Source organism: Natator depressus, chromosome 13 (assembly GCF_965152275.1).
Source record: "Natator depressus isolate rNatDep1 chromosome 13, rNatDep2.hap1, whole genome shotgun sequence".
NCBI lineage: Eukaryota > Metazoa > Chordata > Testudines > Cheloniidae > Natator > Natator depressus.
This window is the reverse complement of record NC_134246.1, coordinates 8327494-8351863: the sequence shown is the minus strand read 5'-3', so window position 1 is coordinate 8351863 and position 24370 is coordinate 8327494. Positions and strand designations below refer to the sequence as shown.

The 24370-nt window shown below is 45.0% G+C and overlaps 1 protein-coding gene across 1 annotated transcript in view; it reads right to left on the bottom strand.

Annotated features, from left to right (window-relative positions):
* Positions 1-24370, bottom strand: part of LAMA5 (laminin subunit alpha 5) — a 163137-nt gene that overhangs the window by 97624 nt on the left and 41143 nt on the right. The window lies entirely within an intron of this gene.

The following is a 24370-nucleotide window of genomic DNA, read 5'->3' as shown; positions in this document are numbered from 1 at the left end:
TGAATGCTTAGCGCTCTCATTGGGTTTCCTGCAGTTCACAATGGCAATAACTCAAAGATGGAAAGCCCAGGGGCTTAAATCAGTAATTATCCTCATAAATAATAAAAAATAAAAAATATATATATATAAAAAAAAACCCACAGGGACAGGTTCCAGCAAAGCGTATGTTCCCCAGTCTGATAAATCAGCTGGAATTTACTTGGGGGGGGCGGGGGTCTGATAATGTTCAGTATGAAAGGAGATCATAATAATTTACTCCCTTCCCTTTCTTTTGGAGAAAGAGCCTCCAAAAAAAAAAAAAAGAAAAGAAAAAGAAAAAAACGAACATCTCTCTTCCTTCTGTTGCTCCTCAAGTCTACCCTGTGATACCAAAAGATCCTCTAAAGAGATTTAGAGGATTGACCCGAGTACTTATCTTCCCTCAGTCCTTAAATCACATACAACTCCCACCCGACTCAATGTGAACGGAGCACAAATGGAGCAAAGGCCTCTGGGGCATGGGACGAAAGGAGCTGAATCATAGCTAAGGTAGCACTGGGCTGATGTTTAGCTCCCCAATCTGTACTGCTCACAAACAGGCAGTGCTAACAGTCATGGTCACCTGTACCTCCCACCGAGAGAGCCCATCTTGGCTTGAACCCGGAGTCCGGCAAATGCTTGGCCATGAGAGATGAGCTTTGAGATGTGCTCAAGAAAGGTTGTGGGGGACTGGGAAGCTTTTACCCTATCCATGATGCTGTCACAGACTGCTAGGAAATATCGATCTGGTAAGTATCATTCCTTTTGGCTGCTTCTTAGACAGAGACCATACCAGAGACCTGCCCTTGAGACTTGTACCGTTCCGTGCCGGTCAGTCCTACATCCACCCAACCAGAGAGACAGCTGGGTACAAGCGAAGCCCAGAACAGCTTCTCTTCCACATGCACCAGGTTCAGGAGAGCAGGCAGAGAAGACCTTTCCGGTTTCGGCTTGCCTAATTGCACTGGGCTACTCCCAATTAGTCCGGACACTGATTTATGCAGCTGCGTCCTTGCCAAGAATGAAATAAATATACTCTTTGGACAGCTAAAATGTCAGTGCTAGAAAGAAACAAAAGCTCAAGCAGAAATTCCCCTCCCCAGCTGGCACCAGCTCACTCCAAGAATCCCCACTCTATCATCCTGTCAAATGGTGATATTTACAGGCAGATGAAGCTCTCTTGTCAGGCAAAATTCTTAGCATCAAACACACCACAAAGGGCATCTCATGCTTGCAAGAGGTGCTGATTTGCAGCTCTGGGGTCCCTCCAGGCACAGAGCTGGCACAATATGGGCAGCTGACCTGCCAATGCCAATCTGTGTCTACTTGACTAGGAGGAACCACCTCTAGGACTGAGAGAAGAATGAAGACTCCATACCCATTTAGTCCTTCTACTGAGACTGCCACCAAGGGGCCCAAAGTGGTAGCCAGCGTGTTGCGATTTTCTGTGCACTGGTAAGTCCCAGCACCAGTCACACCCCCAAGCCACACAGCAGCCACTTGGTATCAAGAATCACGTGCTTTGAAAACAGCTGTAGCCTGCCACAGGTAGTTTCTTAAGGGAGAAAAGAAAAAGACCAGAGCCAGGGAAGAGGCAATCAAGTCTCCCAAGCTGTTCATAAAACACACTTCCTCGGGAGAGACCAGGGTTTGGTGGGATCTGGCACGACCGTCCTTATGACAACGGGAATGTAATGCAGGTCTTAACAGACAGCCCTGGAGATTGAAGCATGGGCCACGGCAGTGCCAGCTTCCCCAGCAATGGGTCTTGGGGCTGGCCGAGTCCCTAGCCTGCCCCCAACTGAGCACACAAAGCTAGAGTTAGCATCCAAGCTTGCCCCCTCCCTGGGGGTTGGGCTTTATTGAGAGCTTGGAAAGAACACCACAAAATAAACTTCCACCTGAACCTGCCTCTTCCTAGGGCTCCAGTCAAGATCCCCCGCTGACTCAGAGAATGGCTGCTCCCCACCCACCGCAGCAATCTTAATGCAGGCTGGTAGCACCTGAATTTCAGATGACTCCTCAGAAGAGCCCTGCATTCCTATATACAAGGTTTGCCATTCTGTCCCTTGCCTAGACCGCCTCCTGGACGGCCTGCTGCTATGGGTAAGAGGATACTCCCATCATCTCTTGTCGTTCCTTCAGTCCTAGGTCCCCTCATGGTGATGGCCAACAAGCCCTATAATTGCCATGGTGCTTTTGGAGGACAAGGATACCTGCTCATTGACAACTGGACTGAGGACCGTATCCATTTCCCACGGCAGGATTTGAGCTTGCTGCCTACAAGTGAAAAACTCTGGGGCAGATCCTCGGCTGGCATAGAGTGTTACAGCTCTGCTGAAGACAATTTATACCAGCTGAGTGTCTGCCCCTCTACAGCCCAATGGCAATCTCCAGCTCATTCCCCCACAAACCTCTAACATAACTCGGTATCTCCTCGTTTAAGACAAACCCCTCCAAGTTCTCCCTAAAGCCCAAATAGCAGAGGGAGCTGAGGGAATGGCCTGTGGGAAATGCACACCAATTAAATCAAAGTTACGACTCAAACAAACTAAGATTTGTAAATGGCCACCCAGTGCAGGTGCACGTTACCTCTGCGAAAACAGCACCAAAGCTGAAAGATGAAACACACTTTTCACATGGCTAAAGCAAAAACCTCACTTAGATACAGGCCCAAGTTCCTCTCTGTGGTTCATGCATTTCCAGGGTATTTGAGACTAAGATCGCACCGAGGGACAGCGTTTTCTGACCACTAACTCTTGTAACCAAGCTGTTATTTATTAGTGAAGCCCCAAAGGCCAGGCTTTCAGTCAGCTGCTTTCCCTCCAGGATCAGTTCTCACAGGTTTACATCTGTTTCTTGGCATGGGAAACATGGCTGAGTACCAGCCAATGAAGTTATGCATTCCCCTCTGTTATAAATCCGTCTCCAGCTTTATTCTTCGGGGGATAAATTAATGTTCCCACTGGAATGCAACATGGCTTTTGGCTTGACCAGATTGGCTGTAGAGTTCCAAGGTATCCAGAAGCATGCTGGACGGCAGCACTAGGAAAGCAGCTGTGCAGCTCGCAATTCAGAGAGACAGACGGGCCCAAGTTCTCTTTAGTCGGTATCCTCCTGCAAGTGAGACAGGTGTGACGTAGCAGCCTGGCCCTGAGGCCGGGAACTAGAAACTCCCCAGGTCTAAACCCAGATCTCACGCTGAATTGCCATAGTTTTGGCAAGCCACTCAGGGTCTCATTTTCAGCTAGCGAGCACCCACAGCTCTGAGGTCAACGAGAGGTGCAAATACTCACGGCCTGTGAAAAATAACAGCCTTAACTTCCTAATGCACTAGCCTCCCCATGTACCCAATGGGGATAATACCCACCTCACTGGGGGTATGACAGGGATTAGTCTGTTATTTATCTGATAGTAGCACCTGTGAGCCCCATTGCTACACACACAGAGAACTAAGAGTCCCTGCCTCAAATAGCTTACAACAAGGTAAGGATAAGACTTAAGTACAAGTCCGCCTGTAGCCACCTGTTGTCTGACGCAGACTGTCAGCACTTGGGGCAGGGACTGTCTTTTCGTTCCAGGTCTGCATGGCCCCTAGTACAATGGGGTCCTGGGCCATGACCAGGGCTCTGAGGTGCTACGTACTACAAATGGTACATCATATTAACAACGAGGGACAATAGATGGATACAGGCAGACAGGGCAGCCCGAGGAAACGAAACAATACCAATCAGCATGACAGGCACTGGTCTCAGAGCACTAGCTCAGTAACGTGCTTTAGCTTAAAGCACACATTTTCAGAAGGGTGTCCGTCTGAAAGACCGGGCCTAGAAATCCTGAGGTATATTATCCACTGTATCTCCTGTGGGACACCCAAAAACACTGGCCACTTTTGAAAATGTAGGCTTAGCTTCCCTTAATCTTTCCCTGCCTCAGTTTCCCCCTTTGTAAAACAGAGAGAATATCCATCTCACAGGGATGCTGACACGTTTCACTCTAAGGAGACTTCGTATTGCAAGCAGGAGCCTGGGAGCCGCGAGCCTGTTCTGCTGAAGCCATGCTGCTAGCGGGAGTGAGCTAGCAATCAAAGCTACCTCGCGTATGCCTCCACGTGCTGCAGTACAGACACACCCAGAGCGTTTGCAAATTGCTTTGAGATCCTTCCAGGAAAGGTGCTGTCGAAGGGCCAGCTGTTTTTATCATCCAGGCATAGTCTTTCTGAGACCAAGGTACGTGTTTCTGTCCTTCCGTTCAAGGAGAATGGGCCGAAGCAAAACTTTAAGAACAGACAGTGTTGGTATCTTTGGTATTTATCTTCCCACCCCCAGAGGTGGCCAGTTCCATGGTGACAGGCAGCAGAATGCTGCAAGCCCCCCCCCAGAAGCCAATTCGCTGCTCTCCACTTTCACACTGGGACAGTAACATTTGCAATTACAGGCACAAGAGACCCCATCCTTGACTCACAAGTCACCCTTGTTCCCTGCTCCAGTGTTACAGATGCGAAGCACCATACTCCTGGATGGTGCCGATTACACTGCAATCAAATCTGTCTGTGCGTCTGTGTGTGTGAGACTACGCACAAATGTTACACAGCTGGACTCAGAACACCCTCTCCCTCAACCCCACACCTTGTTTAAAGTGAAAATGACAGCAGAAAATGAAAGCACACTCCTGGCTGCTAGCTGTATTTTTCCAGAAGCATGGGAGCTGTCACAAGTAAGTCAGTCAGGAGGCCCGTGATCTCTGACAGCAACCCCTTACATTTGTGGGGGAAAAGGTTTACTAGTCCCAGTCAATCAAAAGTCATCTGAGCAGTTTTGCATGCATGATGCACAAACCCACCACTCGATTTCTCTCTTCTACAGAAACAGATTTGGGACAATTGTGCCCACACTGCTGGCAAACTTTTTCAGATGCCAGCAAGAATCCCACTCACGTAGGAAGGGCAATATAGCAGAGCCTGGACCTGCTGTTATGGCAAGGGGAATTTTACCATATAATGTCTTATGCCTCCCCTGCCATTTTTAAAAAACAAAACAAAACATGAAACGTAAGACTGAGGTCCTAACACTAAGATGCCCTTTTAGTATGAGCCATGGGGTCCTAGCAAAATCCCAGTTCATGTATTGACATTCCACCTCTAAGTTCCCCCTGCACTTTCAAAATGACACAGCATTCTTCCACTGCTCAAGTTAAACAATTGCGTAGCATTGTTGTGCACTACTAAACTGCTGCTTTCCCCCCCAAAAGTGGCTGCACTTTAGTGGCAGGATGTAGTGGTCCCTATGTTGTATATCCAGTGCTCACCAACCCCAAGGTGTTATGAGGCTTAATCAGCATTTATTAAGCTAATTGAATTTCTATAGCACATTTTGCATCTGAGTATCTCTAAACATCTTCATCATCAGAGCTCTCTCTCTTGCAGGAGCCATTCTTGTTCATGTTACAGAAAATTTACAGGATTCTGTGACCTTGGCAAACCCAGACACTAAACTGTGACATGCAGCTCAGTGCAATGGTGTGACATCTTGTTAAATCTGGTGGATTTCGGCCCTCCTATTTTTCTGAACATGACAGGCTGCCGGGAAAAAGAAAGGCAAAATGACTGTATCAAGTACGTATGTTGAGAAAGTTATAAAGATGGTGCAGTAGCTCTAAAAATGGAGAGAGAAAGCTGGCAAGAAAATCTTTTAATTCCATATTTAGTCCCAATACATTTCTGCCCAACCACCATAGAAAGAGAAACTCAGTAGTGTTTTTCCAAGAAGCTTTATTTAGCTCATATTATCAGTCAGATGAATAAAAACCTCTATACTCCCAGAGTCCTGGCCAATTTTTTTTCCTCCATAGAGAAAGGGGTTGCCGTGCCAAGTTTAGTGCATATGCTCAAAAAAACCCCACACACACTGATCTCATTGCATCTGGCACATGTTTTATGGAGTCGGGGGGAAAGATTCAACCCTAGAGTAGAAGCTTTGGTGACCTGCAACACCGGAATGAGGTTAGCAGCAGAGCAGTGGTCCAAGCAATAGCAAACACTGATCCACACAATCCTCTCCCTTAGGCGATTGGTGCTGTTGTGGGAAGAGCTGGGTGCATTTTTTTCAGAAAATATTAAATTTGCTTTTAAAAAAAATGCATTTTTCAGACAAACTATTGGCAAGTTCGGGGCAAATAGTTTAGCTTTTAAAAAAAGATTTTTTTTCCAAAATAATTGTAGCTGTTCATTTCAACCCTTTCAAAATGAAATGTCTTGCGTGCTTTTCAATCCAAAAAGGATAATTTTTGTTTTTCAGTTCAGTGAGAAAAAAAAAAAAACTGCTTTGGTTTGAAACGAACCATCCCCCCCGATTTTTCAGTTCAGCTCCAAACCAGGAAAACAATTCTACGCTCAGCTCTGCTCATGGGGTGGAGCAAGGGAAAAAAAGAACAAAATGAATAATACTGAAATGCAGTCACATTATGCACCTATTCAAGCACCTCACTGCTCAGGAAGTTGGTCTCATCAGAGCTTGGCTAAAGATTAACCTCCAAAATACTGGGACAATCCTTAAGGAGGATAAAGGAAGTCTATGGGGTACAGTCTGGAAAAATCACACTAGAGATCTGGCTTGGGTTCATAGGCAAGAATTATATTTTTGGACTAGGAGGCGGCCACCAACTTGTCCATGATACAGAGTCACTATATACCTTGACACGATATGGATGTCTTTGCTCAGTGAGGTGCCCAGATCAGGATAGTAGTGGTGAGGATGGGAGGTTTACTGGCAGAGTGCAGGATGAAGCCTGAGCATCATGTGTAGCATGGATGAGGGGCTCTTATTGGACGGAGGAGCTAATTTACTAACAGGACAGAATGCAAGGGTCTGTATGTAGTGCTATGCAGCTGCGGCAGCAGGTAAGTCTATCAGAGACAGACCATTCAAGTATGCCGGACAATGTTAGATTGTTATTTAGATCACATCAGACATGTGCACAGTCCTTAGCAGAACACAGCTCAGACTAGTCCCTGACCTAAAGAAACTACCAGCTAAATTGGACAGAATCAATATGACCAAAGGAGTAGCCTTCAGGATAGACTATGACTTATCTGTTCCTATCAGCAATGGACAGCTGGTTTTTAAGGAAAGATGCTCAACCCATAGGAACTGGGAACTCAAGAAGAGGCTGCACCCAAGGAAACTCTAAATTGAAAATGGGATAAGGTGATGATAGAACCAACTGACTCAGGGTAGCCTTAGATTTCTACTGTAGATCTACCTCACTTGGGCTAGCTGTAGTACACTTCTGCGGGACATTTTCATGCTCTGTTGTGCCTGCTACATTTGTCACCGATGGGCTTGTTCTTGATGGATGGCACAGATTTTTTTTTTTTTTTTTTTAAGAGCAATGAAGTTATTATTAAGAGCAGCATTACGTAGGTTTGGTAGGTGGAAGGGAAGTTCTGTGAAATCTTTGACCAGGAAATCATGACAGACACTGGTGCACTTTAATTAGCAACCAATTCTCTTTCCAAATAGTAACATTTTTATCTCTGACTGAGATTGTGATGCAGAGCTGATAACTGCAATCATTTACAGGCCATTCAAATACACGAAAAGATGGAACAAGTTCAACATCCTACAGAGGATGAGATACTGATGAGGAGGAGCCAAGCAGCCTTGTCCACGATTAGAACCCCTCTGAAATATAATTCCAACTAATTACTCCTCCACCTGACAGCTCTGAGGTTTTGATGAGTGAAACCAGCACACCATGAATCAGCAGCAAATCCACCCACTTTGGAACCATAAATTCTTGGGTCTGAATTAGCAACTTCCTGTTTGTCCCTCAAATGAGGGAGAGGCATAGGAGTGTTCAGAAATAGCAATCGTTAATGAGAAGTCTGTACTGCTTTTTATTCCCCTGGCCTCTACATGGGGAGTTATTTTGTAATAGCTATTCCTGATTAAGCTAATTCAGAATAAAATGCTCTTATTCTAGAATACGAGTATCTGCACACTGTGTTCATCAGGAACAGTTAATCTCCTTTAAATTCACCCAATGCCTTATTGCAGATTAATTTCCATGTGTAGACAAGCCCTAAAACATGACTTCAGTTTCCCGGCCATTGAAGATGAATGGGAAAATGCCACAATGAACTGGAACGAGAAACACAGTGAAATTCTTTTGTGACGTTTGGTTTTATTAATGACCTGAATACACACCCATACTGCACTTGCATTAGCAAAAGATCTATTCAGTTGCACTTATTACACATAAACCATCTCACAAAAGGGGAGGAATTGAGAGAGACTTACTTTAATGGCTGGCTCACAAACAGGACAAGAGACCTACTGCTAGAGGAGCTGTGGTTCTGAAGCTAGAGTAGGGTTCTAATCCCAGCTCCCGACTGCTTGTGATTATGCAGTAGCTGTGTATGTTTTTCCACAGCACCTGAATTTGTTACCACGAATTAACAGAATAGCATCCCGCAGGAAAAACAGGCTGGTTTCTGCCTTGCTGTTGCTAGATCTTCTTGGGGTATGCACAGACGTACACTGTTACAGAGCAGAGCCTCTGAAGAGCCACAACAGAGCATGAGCCACTTAAAGGGTGTTTAAAAAAAAAAAAAAAAATGACTGAGGCTTTTGTCCCCTCCTTATTTAAAGGGCCCATCTCCTGTTTAAAGGCCCACAGAAAGTGGAGTTCAGCCACCCTGTTCTACACTCACAGCAACACCATGGGGGCTGCAGAAGGCCCCCTGAAGAGCCATAATGGGGCACAGGGCCACACAGACCAAGCTCGGACACTCGCAGCAGGAAGAGGCCCACGCCATGGTTGGAGAGTCCACAAACTGCATACCCACTGGGGGGAGGAGGAGAAGCAGCAGCCTGCAGCTACGGCCTTATAAGGGGCTGCTCCCCAGACAAAGAGGGGTTCTTCAGGCCCCAAAACACTGGAAAGAGGCTGCAGCACATATACCCTCCAACATGAATAGTAGCAAATACAGACAATTCATAACCAAACTGGCCTGATCTTGGGCTCTCTCTCATAGACAAATATATTGGTCAGGTGCAGAGGTACTGTGAAGCCATAGCGTATTTGCCTTTCTTTTTATATTTGACTTTCTCTAGCTCAGTAATGTGCCCCCTTCCTCCCCCTTTTTGTACCTGGGCCTTTTAGCCTTTCTTCTCATTGATCAGTTTACGTATCTGTCACAGCAAAGTCTCCTTACCAATCTGCTTGACTTCCTGCAGTCATTTGACCATCAAGAGGCAGCCTCATTTATTCTTTGCCCCAGAGGACTCAGACCTTTTTCAAAATATTTTCTGGAGTTGTTGCTGATAGATATGCATAGATGGTTTCTGCTGACACAGGAAAATATTTCTGAAGGGCTAGATTGTGTGTTTTTCCAGGTTAGTGAAAACTCATTTTCACCCTCGTCATTTTTTGTTTTTGTCCTTTTTAAGAGACAACATTTAGGCTCTGTTCCTGCAACCAAACACTTGCTCACAAATAACTTTGTGCATGTGAATGGTTCTATTAGGACTACTCTGGTGCGTATTTGAAAGGTCGGGACCCTATTGTGTAAACACACACCTGCGCACACACTCTCGCTCACTACTGTTTCTTTCTCTTACCCAGAACACATGGTCCCTCTCAAATTTATAGGTGTGTCCAAATCTCATGATAGGAAAAAAAATGAGGCTTCTGCCATCTGGAAGGCAGGGATCAGTGCACAGCAGTTACAGGATGTGGCATATGTAGCTCGCTTTTAGATAAAAGAAATTATCCCCAGTTAAATGATTTTTAGGAGCAAACTTTTCAAAGCAACGACAAACGCTCTTTAAAGGTGGTTACAAAGTCCACTGTAGCTCGCCCTGCCTTCTGCCCATACACACAAAACCCTTTAATGTACCTCATATCCCTCCCAGACAGAAACCAGAACAACATTCCTGAGAAGGTGAGCTAGTTCTTATCTTTCTACGGTAGGTTAATTATGGAGGAATCTAGCCGGACTGAAATACAATCAAATCTCTTTTCCTCTATTTCCAGGAGAGCGCTAGGGATCCTATCGATACTGAATATCGCTGTCACTGTTTCCATGGCTCAGCATGAGCAGAGGAGTCTTTTTACTGCTAGGGTTTTGGTTAGGGCTCATTCGACATGCCATAGGGACAAAAATCCCTTCCATAAAAATACAAGGCTACTGCTATGTTCAGGGGCAAAACCGTGTATAATCCATCACCCCCCTGCAGTCAATGGCTCCTTTTCCCTCTTGAGCACAATGGGATATGGCCACTTCCCCAAGAGAAACAGAGCACTCAGATCAGGGAGGAAAGACGTCCGCAGTTTAACAAGGACTGGAAGGACTGTTTCACTCGAATGGAACAAGGCCTTTTGCCTAAAATTAGTGGGAAGAGGGTGTGATATGAACAATGGTCCCAGCACCCGTACCAGGCTCTTCTCAGCCCACGAGCCCCAAGGCACTTACTTTGTTTCCGCAATTAATATTTAATAAGAAGCCTTTATTGCTCCTGCAGAAATTTAAGAACGCTTCACGTGCTCTTAACAATATGGTCTTTTAAGCACCACAAGCAGAGAGAAGGGACAATGGGGCGTAATGGCCTTTGCAGAAATTCAGGAGATACACGCTCTGTAATTTAAAATTAATTAGCGCAAACACCTGGTCCTCAGGGAGCTCTGAAGTGAGAAGCTTCTCTCCAGTGCCTGAAAGAGGGAAGCAGATAAGAGATGGGAAAAGAGCACAGGCAAAAGCCTTGTCAGTATTGCGCAGGAGCCCTCCTGGGAGCTGAAAAAGTGAGGTACTTAACCAATGCCGAGTCTGAGATAAACTGGGAATAGAGTTGGGACCACTCTGCAAAGTTTCAAATAAACTTTTCGGTTCTGTTTTTATTGGCCTTCTCGTTAACGAACCTATAGGGATCCCATTTTCAAGCTTTCCTCAACACCCAGAGGCCTAGAAGCTTTTTTCTTTCTTAAAATGAAAACTGAGATTATCCCATAACCAAATGACTTTAGGAGCCGAGGCTTTAAAAGAAAAAAACACTTAAGAACACGAGACTTGTGTGTCTAAAAACCACAAGTTGGCAGCACAGATCTGAATACCGTATTTTAATTTACCTATACCATAAAAAATTATCCATTCCTTTTCTATAAATAGCTGAACCCAGCTTAAGACAAGGTAAAGCATTTCCCAGCAAGAGCATATATATTAATTCCAAAGAGAATGGTGGATTTCATACACAGGCTTCTGTTCTTCACAGCAGCTTCTCTCCATAAGAGTCAGTTCTTCTACAGATTAGTGCAGTGTACATTTCCGGCCAAAAATAGTCTGAAAACTAGATCTGCAGCACCTGACTGAGCTGGGACAGATCGGTGCCATCATAGTTCGGCTGGGCAAGCCTGGACAGCATTAAGTCATTCCAAGTCCGTAGGAAGCTTAGTTTCCCAGGCTACGTTTGGCAGGGGTGTTTGATGTGCAGTCATTCAATCAGCTGACCCTTGGGAGAACACAGGGAGGTGTAAAACACTGAATAGCCTCCATACAGGCTGCTACCTCCAGTGGAGTGCATAGGTTAGATTTGTGGCTGTCACACGGAAGAGTGAGGTTGCAATGAGTGTCGTATGGGTGCTTAATTACACGTATATTATACAAAGTCACCAGCTGGAGGGGAGGTGGATGCCCTGATCTTGCAGACACTGAAGCATGTGCATAACTTGACATACAGGAGGCCTTATGCTGAGCTCAAAATTAAATGGCCTTTGTTTGGCAAACACTGGCCATGTCAGTCTCTGACTGCAGCCAAGCAAGTGTGCGCCAAAGGCAGCAGCATAAACTACTGGTCACTTTTAAACAGGACTCCGGAAAAAAAAAAAATACACTGCTCAGAAACATTGTTTATTTCAATGCAACTTAGAAGGAGGGCAGTAGTGAGATGTCCTATTTATTTATTTAGATACATAAAAACATGCCTTTCCCAAGGGGCCTTTCATTGTAAATAAACAATATAATCACATAAATGGACTGAACCAACAACTGCACCTACCAGCCTCAAGCCAGAAAACAGCTGAGTAAAGACAAAAATCAAGCAATATCTATCCCTTATCAGATTGGCACTGTAAGCCTGAAACACGTACACAAGTTTTCATCTCGCTGTGGAAAGGTGAAGTGGGTCCTGTTCACTTGCTGTGGCAGGTGACTCCTTACCTCACTAGGATATAAGGGAGGATCTCTAGTGAGGATCTAGGGTGCAGGCTGAGGTGTCAGAAGGAGGAGCCGTAGGAGCAGCCCAGCCCAAGGAGAAGGTTGGAGCATAAAAGAGATGGGCCCTAGGTGTATCCTAAAGCTGCCAATTCAAGCTGTATCAGATCAAACAGCTGCAAAATTGAGAATTCCTCATGGAGAACACTGCGCTGGCTGCTTCCTCCCTTTTTATACTGAAGAGGCCACTGCTGGAGCAAATCCACCGACTGCAGCTTGGTCTGAGAGGTAATATCAGTCCAGAAGCCAGAGCCCATGGGCTGACCAGTCACATAGGGAAAATGTAACCCCATGGTGCTAGGCTGAAACTATCCTGTCTAATCTTCTGCAGAGACACTGGTGCAGAAGTGGGTTACCAGTCTGATGTGGTAGCATTATACACACACTTTGCACTGTTGTAAGTCATTGTACAAGGGCAGGCCACATTGACTCGAGTCCACTGGACTTACACCCATGCACCAGGATGGAACTTGGCTCACTGAGCACATTCTAGGCCTGACGCTCCACTGCCCTGCACCCTATGCAAATAGTCACACTTGTGCCTGGTGGGGCTAAAATGCTACCAGTCAGCATACTCCACTTACTCCCATAAGCGGTAGCTTTTCTACTCACTTTGCACAGGTATCAGTGGTATCGCAATGTACAACCCAACACAGAATCAGGTTTCCTCACACCCCAGTAGGTATGTGGTGCTGTCTCCATTTTACAGATTGAGAGAAAGAGCAGAGCAATGAAGTGAGTTGCTCGAGAACACAGGAGAGTCAGGATTAGAACTCGAGTCCACAGCCCCCATGCCATGCTCAATCCAAGCCTCATGACCAGACCCCTGGCAGGGCTCAACTGATTCACAGCAAAACCAGAAATCCCCCTAACTCGGGAGGTGGGAGGTTTGCTATAAATTTGGAATGCAGCCCAGGTAGAAGCTGGGACCAGATCAAAGCAAACCAGACAGACTAAACAGGATCGAGTGTCAAAAACATGAAATCTGTGGTTTTTATAAGAAACTGGGTGAAATGCAGTTACAGCTGAGGTTTGCTTTGACATGTGGGGTCTGTTGGACCCCAAAGGCTATGGGGTGCAACTGCCACTCCGTTCAGAACCTCAAGTGTGCAACCATCGAATGGACTGATAGCAAAAATAATGGTCACACCAACACCTGTGACACATGGCTCTCCATGGGTGTGTCAGAGCTCCATCTTAAAAGGTCTCCTTTAAGGAGGATGCATGTTCCTTTGAATTAAGGAAGATCGTGGATTATGCTATCAGTCATAGTGCACTAGTGTTACATGCACAAGTGCAACAGGGCAGGCTAAATACAGGCTGTTCAAACTGTATTCCTGGCCTCCGTCTCAGGAGGGGTTAATGGGACTTGCTAATCTTCCTGCTCCCAAGTGTTATGTCTAAACTGTCTGAAAGGGAAATGAGAGGTTCAATTTACAAATCCAGGAATGTCAGGTGACAGTGGTCTCTGCTGACAGAGTCAGCCCTGTTTGGAGAAGGCTGTAATCTGAACAATGCTTTTCAACTGCTAATGGACAACCTTCAATTTCTCCAAGGGCTGCACTCGCCAGCCCAAAGCCCCTCTAGCCCTTTTAAAAGGGCATGACCCCTTTTCTCTTCCTCTCCCCTCCCCACCCAACACGAAACAGCTGCTTTAATCCTCTTGCAAACATCAGCATTACAGCAGCTGCAGTAACCCTTCCTCCTCCAGACATAATTAAAGCCACAGATGACGACTTACAAAGGTAACTCCTCTGAGACTGTAGAAGGGATTTCAAGTTCTCAGGCCTTTCACTTGGAGCTGTCAGCTTCCTTTAACCCTTAAGTCTGCTAGGAAGCATTGGGTCTTTTTGGACTCTCATATTCTAGGGCACACTGCATCGTAGTTGTCTGACAGGATTGTTTTTGCTTGGAACATTCCAGATGGCATCCCTGCAAACAGATGTGAACAGCATTGCTGGCAAGCGTAGAGAAAGGGCCAAGAAGCTACTCAAACATGCCCCTGGGGAAAGCATGGAACTGAAAGAGAAGGAATTTCGCTTGGACACATCAGTTTCATTACCTAGTACGAGAAGAGGCATAAAAATAAGACAGAGCCTAACCTAACTGCTCACCACCATGGACCAATATTCGGTTAGTGCAATGGTTGCTGAAGTGCAGTAGACAGGCATCTTCGTTTGGACAGACAGATGAGTTGGTGCCACAGAAAGTCTGAATAAAATAAGAGGTTTAAATAGAACTCCCTGAAGTCCGGACTGCCGTGCAACCTGCCCAGATCAAGCTTTTGTTAGAAACTTGCTGGTTTCTTGAGCCAAAAGGTGAGATTTTCAAAAGCTTTCAGCATTGGCCTGACTCTGCTCCCTTTGAAGTCAATGGGACTTTTACCACTGACTTCAGTAGAAGCAGAAATAAGCCAGTACTTTTTGGGCAGGATTTTCAAAAGCATTAAAAAAAAAAAAACCCTCTATGTATCCCTCTGAGTGGCACATCGGGAAGTATAGCAGCCCACTATAGCTGGAGCTCCTGCATCCACAAAACAAAGGATGGTTTAAAGTGTCAGTCAATTTATATCTTGGGATTTGCAATCCGATAGCAACTATTATATGAAGTAGCAAGAGGATTACATCTTTTTTAACAAGCAGTTAGTCTCCTGTCTATGGGACTGAGTTTTGGTGGAGAATCTTATTCAAAAGCCAACGTCTCTCTAGGAACTCTGCAAATTGACGACTGGCTATACAAACAACAGGCTGGAGAAGAGCAAACAGGATTTTTAGAGTTGTTTCAAAAATGACACCTTGCACCCAAAAGGTGTTCTGTTAAAATTCAAGGCAGCTATTTATGTTACACACAGAACTTGTAAGAATAAATGTAGACTAGGGACTAAGATAAGAACTCTAAAGGTTTATTAGATTTCCACTAGGGAAATCCTTTTATAGTTATTACTTCAAAATGGTTATTAATAGATAACTACCCATTTTATTTATTTCCATATTGCTGCAACAACTGGAAGCCAAAAACAATTTGTAATCCAAGGAAAGAAAAGCAGCTGAGTGCTCTATGGGCAGATCCTGTTTTATCTGGACTCCGCAAGCTTCAGAGACTAGTTTTCCCACTGAGAGTGGATTGACTCAATTTTAATGCCAACTTGATTGTAAGTAGATTTTCCATTAGCTTCTTGAACTGCTCCAGCCTACGCTGGCTTATTTTAGAGCATGAGCTCAATGTCTGATGAACAACCCTAAATTGGAAGGACACAGATGGACATTCTCCATTCCCAGGATGAGGGTTTAGACCCCTTCCCAGCAAACCTCAGGATGGCACTAGCTGGAAACAAACCAGTTCTGCCCTTAAGCCCACGAGGCCCTAGGTCCATGATGGTCCCAACACTACAATGCAAATTGCAAACTAGCTTCAGAATGAGCTCATGTGAATCCCAACACTGACCAGGGAACAGTCTTTCCCCCCACGCCCAATTAAAGGACCTGGGCCCATTTTGCTTAGCAAAGGAAGAGGTCACAAACAGTATAAAACTGCAAGCTAATCCTCCCATAAGAACAAAATCCTCACAAAGATCTATACATTTGTAACCCACACACTTCTTGGGTGTGGTGTTCTGTCCCCTCTAGTGGGGCAGAGACCACTTAGAGATTAATGAGTCTGCTACAGTCTTAGCTAAGGGCCATGTAGCTTTTAGCTCATGCAGTAGAGCAGTGGTCTCCATACTTTTTGGCTCACGCACCTCCAGGGTGAAGACCGGAAGACCTGCCGCAGACAAGCTGCCGAGGGGAACACCAGCAGTGGACATGCAGAGTTGCCGCCGAAGAAAAAAGAAAAGGGCAGCGTGCCATCCGGCGGCACTCCTGCCGCCGCGCACCCCCTGGGATCATCTCGCGCACCCCAGTTTGGAGACCACTGCAGTAGAGGCTCATACACTAAGCTCCGGAGGTCCCAGGTTCAATCCTGCCCACCAATGACCAGAGTCTATCAGCATTACACATTATAATTTTTTTCTATTTCAGAAGCACCTGGAAGCCCCAACTGAGATGGGTGCCCATTGTGCTATGCACTGCACAAACGCATACAGACAAAGCATGTGACGGGAGGCAGAGGACAGAAATGAAGTGACTTGTCCTGGATCACACAACTGCAGAGCTGGCAGAAAGCCTCCAGTTTTAAACATTTTTGATTGGGGGAAAATAAAGCTGTGTGTGTGTGTGTGTGTGTGTGCGTGCACACACACACGAGTTGTGAACATTTTCCCTACTTTTTGACCAGCTCTAAACAGCAGGTCAGTGCAGAGCTAGGAATAGAACCAGGGTCTTACAGTCCAGTGCCCCGGCCATTGGCACATTGTCATGGCAGCTGAAAATCAAGGTATAAAACATTTTTTTACTTCTCCATTCCTAGGACAAACACCATGAACAGAGAACAGTTTTGAAGATAGGACAGGGGTTCTCAAACTGGGGGTTGGGATCCCTCAGGGGGTCGCGAGGTTATTACATGGGGGGTTGCAAGCTGTCAACCTCCACCCCAAACCCCGCTTGCCTCCAGCATTTATAATGGTGTTAAATGTATTAAAAAGTGTGTTAAATTTATTAGGGGGTCACACTCAAAGGCTTGCTGTGTGAAAGGGGTCGCCAGTAAAAAAGTTTGAGCCCCACTGAGATCGGAGCTGCAGTAACCTTTGTGAACCTAACCGGTGTCTTGACAGTATTAAGCTATACAGAATGCACAGAGTGACCTGGGATAGGAGCAAGAATCAGAATCTAGAGACCGTCTGTTACATCACTGAGTCCATCTCCCTGCAAGCAAAGGCTACAATCCCCCAAAAGAGGGTATCGCTCAGAGTGCACTGGTCAGACTTTAGTGCTGTTCCTGCTCTTTATGAACTTCTCAGGAGTTTATTTTAGTAGCTCTCCATTGTGTTTGGTCAGCTGTTTATATCTAGCTGCCTGTGCACTGGCAGGCAGAGAATATGGTGTTAATAGTCACTGATTTTTATAACAGAATCCATTACACATCCATGACAAAGCCTGTCATTAAAACATCTTGCATTCCAAAATGCAGACAGGTGGGCACGATAAGCTGCACACCTCCCAACATTTCTAGCTGGTAAAGCAGGAGCGGTCCTGCCCCCAGAGGGTGAGAAGCTGCGGGAGGGGGGGGGTGGTTGGTGAGGGGAGTCAGGTGCTCACCCAGGGGGAGCTGCAGAGCAAGCCCGAGCCCACCCTGCAGCGCCAGCTCCTGACCCATGGGCTTGGCTGGGTTCGGCTCCCCACTGTGGGCCCTGCAATCTGGCTTCTGATGCTCGAGGTTCCAGTGCCGCTTAGATGTGGCCTGGCCCTCTATTGCAGGAGTGGCCTGGTCAAATTTGAGCGAGCAGCGCTGCAACCCTAAGTGCCAGGTTACAATGCCTGGAGCAGGCAGCAGAGATCAGCCAGTCCCAGTTCAACCAGGACAGGGGGTTTTGTGGATCAAAGCAGGACAGTCTTGCAAAACCCAGCACTGTTGGGAGGTCTGAAGCTGCAGACCTGCATTTCCTAAACAGCCAGAGTTCTGGCCTTCATTGCATTATATTATCCAAGCCTCATGTGTGTTTCAACCAGGCCATTTCAAGAAGCCACAGCTGGATTTTTAGTGGGGGTGATTAAGGCCCCAACACACAGGTGCCTTCGCACACAACTCCACTAACTTCAGCTTGCACCATAATTTGCAGGACCAGGGTCTAAACACTACTGTAATTCACAAGATGTAAACTGTTTTCTAAAGTTCAGGGGAAATCTCAAAGCGTCCCAATGGGTATGTAAACAAACAGAGCTGTTTTCCCTAAGCTAAGTGCTCCCACATTATCAGGCAGGAATTTCAGAATGCAGAGGGCCAAAATTCCAGGGCTTCCTTCAAATATAAAAAGGTCCCAAATGAAGAAATTTGGCCTGACCTTTAACACTGTTCCATTTTTCTGTACTGCAATAAAAAAAAACAAAAAACCCACACCACAAACACATAATGGTCATCTATTTTTGCAGAGCTCCAGTCTGGAGACAGCACAGCCTGCTAAACAGTCTCCTCAGCATGGCAGAACCAATAAGTGAGTTGGTATAATAACTGGCACCTAAAGTGTATTCATAAACTATATACACACACTTGGACAATTTCCCAGCAGGCTTTTATTTCTATTGGAAAACAAAAATAACTTGCAGGCACCCTGCCTGGTTATCTACATCCTCAGCCAATCTACATTGATTAGCACTAGCTGAGGATCTAGTCCTTCAGCTTAGAGGGGCAGAGACTGGGCCTTTTGTGTACCTTGTAAAGTCCCTGAGTACACATTCAACGCTAAGCAAACACAGCATATCTGAGTTTTGCTGTAGGGAGTCCAGGTTATCAGGTTAGTGCAGAAGGCTGTTTAAAAACAGGCCAGGAGAAAAAGGGAAGAGGAGAAGCATTGAAGAGAAGGAGATAAGCAAGAGCAAGCCACAGACTGCAATGATTTGGGAAAGGGAGCAGTTAAGAGGAACAACTGTCACACCTTTAAGGGGAAAACACACACCCCCACCCATGCATTGGGAAGCGATCACCATGGGAGCACTGTGCATAAAACATCCCGAAGAAGAAAGGGGAAACCCACTGACGGAGAAACCCCACAACCCAGGCAAGAGATTGGCAGAGAGAACATGAAGCCTGCCTGGGTTTGGATTTCATTACAAACTGAATGCCCAGTTTAGGGCTCTCAGATGGCTCATGAACTCAGGCCCATTCAAATCCAAAGAAAGCATCCGCAGAAACACCTGGGAAGTGTAACTACAGTTTTGCATGTTTCTTAAGCCCACCCTGCAGACTTGTTTAGAGACTGTTTGTTAAAGCAACTCCCCAAAGCCAGACTGACCCATGAATCAATCCCTTTAGCCCTTCCCTCCATCTCATCACCACCCTGCATTCTTTAAAAGTTTCTGAACTGTGGTAACATTGAAGGAGAAGACTGCAGTCCAAATGTGCATGAAAATCCTCTCCCTTCAGGTTAACATCCCCGTAATGATAGAAAGCCAACTTCCTAACAAGTGAAGGGGGGAAAACAATCAAGATGAAATGCAGAAGACTGATGGATTCTTTCCGTTTGAAGAATTGAACATCAGACATTACAAGACTGATTAATGGAATGAGAACGCAGGGGAGAGAAGGCAAAGAAGGTTACAGGAGAGCCCTTGTGACTAACCCAAAGCTGGGTGGAGATGGATCAATTTAAATGGACTGAAGTTTAATTAAAAACCAAAAAGAGTGATGTAATATGAATTATGTCATAAGGTTTTGACCTTACTGAACTTGTATCCAACAAAGCACGGCTCCAAGCTAAACACATTGGAAGTTATTTCAGGTATGCCACAAGCCAACTTGGCTGTATGGAGAGGGGTGGAGACTTAAGTGCCCTGCGCAAGGGGAAGTTAAGACTTCCTTGAACTAGCCTGCTAGTTTGCATCAGAGCAGCTTCAGGCTTTTATTCTCTTCGCTCCAAGCCCCTTTCTGCCTCAGCTCCAAAAGCTCATTTAGCAACAGTGATTATGGTGCAAAGTGGAAAAGGCCCAGGACCTAGGCTCCACCCAGCCTGGTTATTCATTGCAAAGGCTCAGTGGGGAAGAAGGTGGGGACAGGAAGAACTGCGATGGCTGCTGGGTTGTCTGAATCTGGCACCACTTTCTGGACTTTTGTGCCTGTTTTAGCTACACACAGACCCCAGGTACCTAAAGCAGCTTGTTCAAGTCAGCCAAAGCCAGAGTTTACTTGCCGACTCCCCATCATGCATCTCAAACCAGGTGACTATAAGCGCAGGTTGGTGGAAGGGAATGCAGGAAAGGCAAATTAAGGCCCCATTTACACTCCAGATATATCCAAGTTTAGGATCTTATTCAACATCAATTCCAGTTTGCAATATATATGACCCAGACTTAGCTTGGTGATGGAACATGATCAACATCCTGTCTGCATTACATATTCCAAGTGTATTTCAACACCTGTGCTGTGAGGGGGCTCCCTGAGTCGGCCATATCTGTGGTAGTGACCAGGCCACAGGTTTCCAAACTCATTCCTGCTAGTTGGAGCTGGTATCCTTCTTCTTTGGGCCCAAATGAAAATGCCCCTAGAGAAATATTTTCCAGACACTGTCCTTTCAGGTTCTTCACACGGGCTCCAACCATCTCCTGAGCCACGTCATCCAACAATGTGATCTGGAGGCAGGTGAATTCCTACATGACAAAACAGTCCATGCCCTCTAGATGAAGGCACAGAGAGAAGGTGGGTGTATACAGACGGGCAGGTGGGAATGGAAGCCCTGAGGAGCTATTCAGGCTGTGGCAAAAAGACAAGTAAATCACCTGCACCTGTGAAATAACACTGGGTTCTGCTGGTGCCGAAGCCTTTAAAAGGCTCCACAGCTTGTCAGAATTCAGCTGACCAGTGACACCTTCTCAGAGGTATTAATGCCCCCCCAAGATTCTCTGGTCCTCTCCACGCAGCATGCGCTATCCGCAGCGCACATGATTCAAGCTCCAGCTATGTGATTTCTACAAAGGCCTCTATCTATAGAGGAAAAAAGTGGTTAGGACAGCAGAGGTTCCATCCTGGACAGAAATAGAACCTTTCACAATGAAGAGATGACTGGAGTGATAGGAAGTTAGCTCCTTTGTCTCAAACAGTCTTCACTGTAAGCACCATTCTGCATAGGCCTGGGTCCTTTAAGCATCTACGCATGGTGTTAGAGGGACAACATGAGGGTGGTAATATCTTTTACTGGACCAACTACACAGAGCTCTTCCTCAGGTCTGGTAAAGTGACTCCGCGGAGGGTCACAGCTAAATACAAGGTTGAACAGATAGTTAGCTCTGTGTAGCTTGAAAGCCTGTCTCTCTCTCAAACAGAAGTTGGTCCAATAAAAGATATTACTTCACCCACCTTGTCTCTCTAATATCCTGGGACTGAAGCGACTACAAGAACACTGCATAAACCAGAGGCCAATTTAAGGGCAGAGACCAGGAATATCTCACTACCTAGGGCACTCGGCCAACCATAGAGCATAGACTTTTCTTTAGTCAGCTATTGTGAAAATAGCTTTCCCTGGACCCCAGTTAATTGACCCCTTTTGACTCATTTCAGATTGCCATAAGGGGCTACTGTCCTCCCTAGCTATTTACTTGTTCTAGAAGAACACTTGAGAGTCTTAGCCATCAAACCGCAACATTAACAAAGGCCAAGAGCTAATTAGCCATCCCCAGTTTTCATCAGGGGATTCTGAAATGTAAGTGCACTGCAGGCCACTCACCTACTTTGGCTTCATTACAATCTCTTGCAAAGCAACTCAGAGGTTGTCAAGGCCATTGGAGTTGTGTGTTATTTTTAGGACTCCAAATACTGGAGGGACATCCGGGAAGACTTACGAGTCAAGTTCAATTCCCCCCCAGTGTTCAAGACCAAATTACTCATAACACAAGAGATTAGATTGGCTCCTTATATCCTGCAGGGTCTTATTTGGGGCCTTTTTTGTTTGTGTTTTGCCAAGCAAAGAGGATTAAAAGCAAAGCAAAAACTATTAAGCTCTGTTCTTTCTTGGTTAATAAGGTTATCTCCACGTAATGTCTCACTCCACATCAAGGAAACAGCTCCTAAAATTCAGTTCTAGAGCTTCCGAAAGCTCATTCAAATCCCTGTGCTTGGCACTGGGGGGTTGTAAGGAAGAGAAGGGAAGAAAGGATAAAATAAGTGTCCATAAAGTAATACTGTATATTCTTGGGGTAATGTGAAATGGGATTTATGCCTCACTTTTAAAGTTTTTAGCAGAGGCAGTTCTCTGTCAGCATTTTAGGCAAAATTTTAGGGCTGCCGATTAATCACAGTTAACTCACGCAATTAACTCAAAAAAGTTAATCATGATTAATTGCAGTTTTAATTGCACTGTTAAACAATAGAATACCAACTGAAATAGGCGAGAGGTTTTTCGCAGGAGTGGGTGGGTGAGATTCTGTGGCCTGCGTTGTGCAGGAGATCGGACTAGATGATCATAATGGTCCCTTCTGACCTTAGTATCTATGAAAAGTATTAAATATTTTACATGTTTTCCCACATTTTCATATATATTGTATCCTGAGTTGTAATTGAAATCAAAGTGTATATTATTTTTATTACAAATATTCGCACTGTAAAAATGATAAACAAAGGAAATTGTATTTTTCAGTTCACCTCATACAAGTACTGTAGTGCAATCTGTCAGGAAAGTGCAATTTACAAATGTAGATTTTTCTTTATTACATAACTGCACTCAAACACAATGTAAAGCTTGAGAGCCTACAAGTTCACTTAGTCCTACTTCTTGTTCAGCCAATTGCTCAAACGAGTTTGTTTACATTTACAGGTTTCAGAGTAACAGCCGTGTTAGTCTGTATTCGTAAAAAGAAAAAAGAAAAGGAGTACTTGTGGCACCTTAGAGACTAACCAGTTTATTTGAGCATGAGCTTTCGTGAGCTACAGCTCACTTCATCGGATGCATAGCATATTGTGGAAACTGCAGAAGACATTATATACACACAGAGACCATGAAACAAAAACTTCCTCCCACCCCACTGTCCTGCTCGTAACCCGAACATTTACAAGAGATAACTTGCCCTCTTCTTATTTACAATGTCACCAGAAAGTGAGAACAGGCTTTTGCATGGCACTTTTGTAGCCGGCATTGCAAGGTATTTACGTGCCAGATATGCTAAACATTCATATGCCCTTCATGCTTCGGCCACCAGCCCAGAGGACATGCTTCCATGCTGATGAGAACTCATTAAAAAAAAATAATGTAATTAAATTTGTGACTGAACTCTTTGGGGGAGAATTGTATGTTCCCTGCACTGTTTTACTCACATTCTGCCATATATTTCATGTTATAGCAGTTTCGAATGATGACCCAAGCACATGTCATTCATTTTAAGAACATTTTCATTGCAGATTTGACAAAATGCAAAGAAGGTACCAATGTGAAATTTCCAAAAATAGCTACAGCACCTGACCCAAAGTTTAAGAATCTGAAGTGCCTTCCAAAATCCGAGAGGGACAAGGTGTGGAGCATGCTTTCAGAAGTCTTAAGAAGAGCAACACTCTAATGTGGAAACTACAGAACCCGAATCATCAAAAAAGAAAATCAACCTTCTGCTGGTGGCATCTGACTCAGATAATGAAAACACGTTGGTCCACACTGCTTTGGACTGTTATCGAGCAGAACCAGTCATCAGCATGGATGCATGTCCCCTGGAATGGTGGTTGAAGCATGAAGGGACATATGAATCTTTCGCACTCATGGCATGTAAATATCTTGCAATGCTGGCTACAACAGTGCCATGCGAATGCCTGTTCTCACTTTCAGGTGACATTGTAGACAAGAAGCGGACAGCATTATCTCCTGAAAACGTAAACAAACTTGCTTGTCTGAGCAATTGGCTGAACAAGAAGTAGGACTGAGTGGACTTGCAGGCTCTAAAATTTTACTTTTTATTTTTGAATGCCTTTTTTTGGTACATAATTCTACATTTGTAAGTTCAACTTTCATGATAAAGAGATTGCACTACAGTACTTGTATTAGGTGAACTGAAAAATACTATTTTTGTTTTTTTACAGTGCAAATACTTGTAATGAAAAATATAAAGTGAGCACTGTACACTTCGTATTCTGTGTTGTAAATGAAGTCAATATATTTGAAAATGTAGAAATCATCCAAAATATTTAAATAAATGGTGTTCTATTATTGTTTAATAGTGAATTAATCGTGATTAATTTTTTTCATTGCTTGACATCTCTACAAAATTTACCTTGGCTCTGTGTGCACTGCACCCATTTCTATTCTTATTTCAGGTACTTAATTCGGTCCCCAGTACCACAGTATCAGAGCATCTCACAATATTCAATGTATTTATCCTCACAACACCCCTATGAGAGTAGGAAATTCTATCTGCAGGCCACGGTGGAAATGGACCAGGCTGCTCTTAATGGCTTTATTTCTCTCCCACTGAAATATCATCCCAGACGGTAGTACTGGGAAACTGCTCTTCTGCCCTGGGA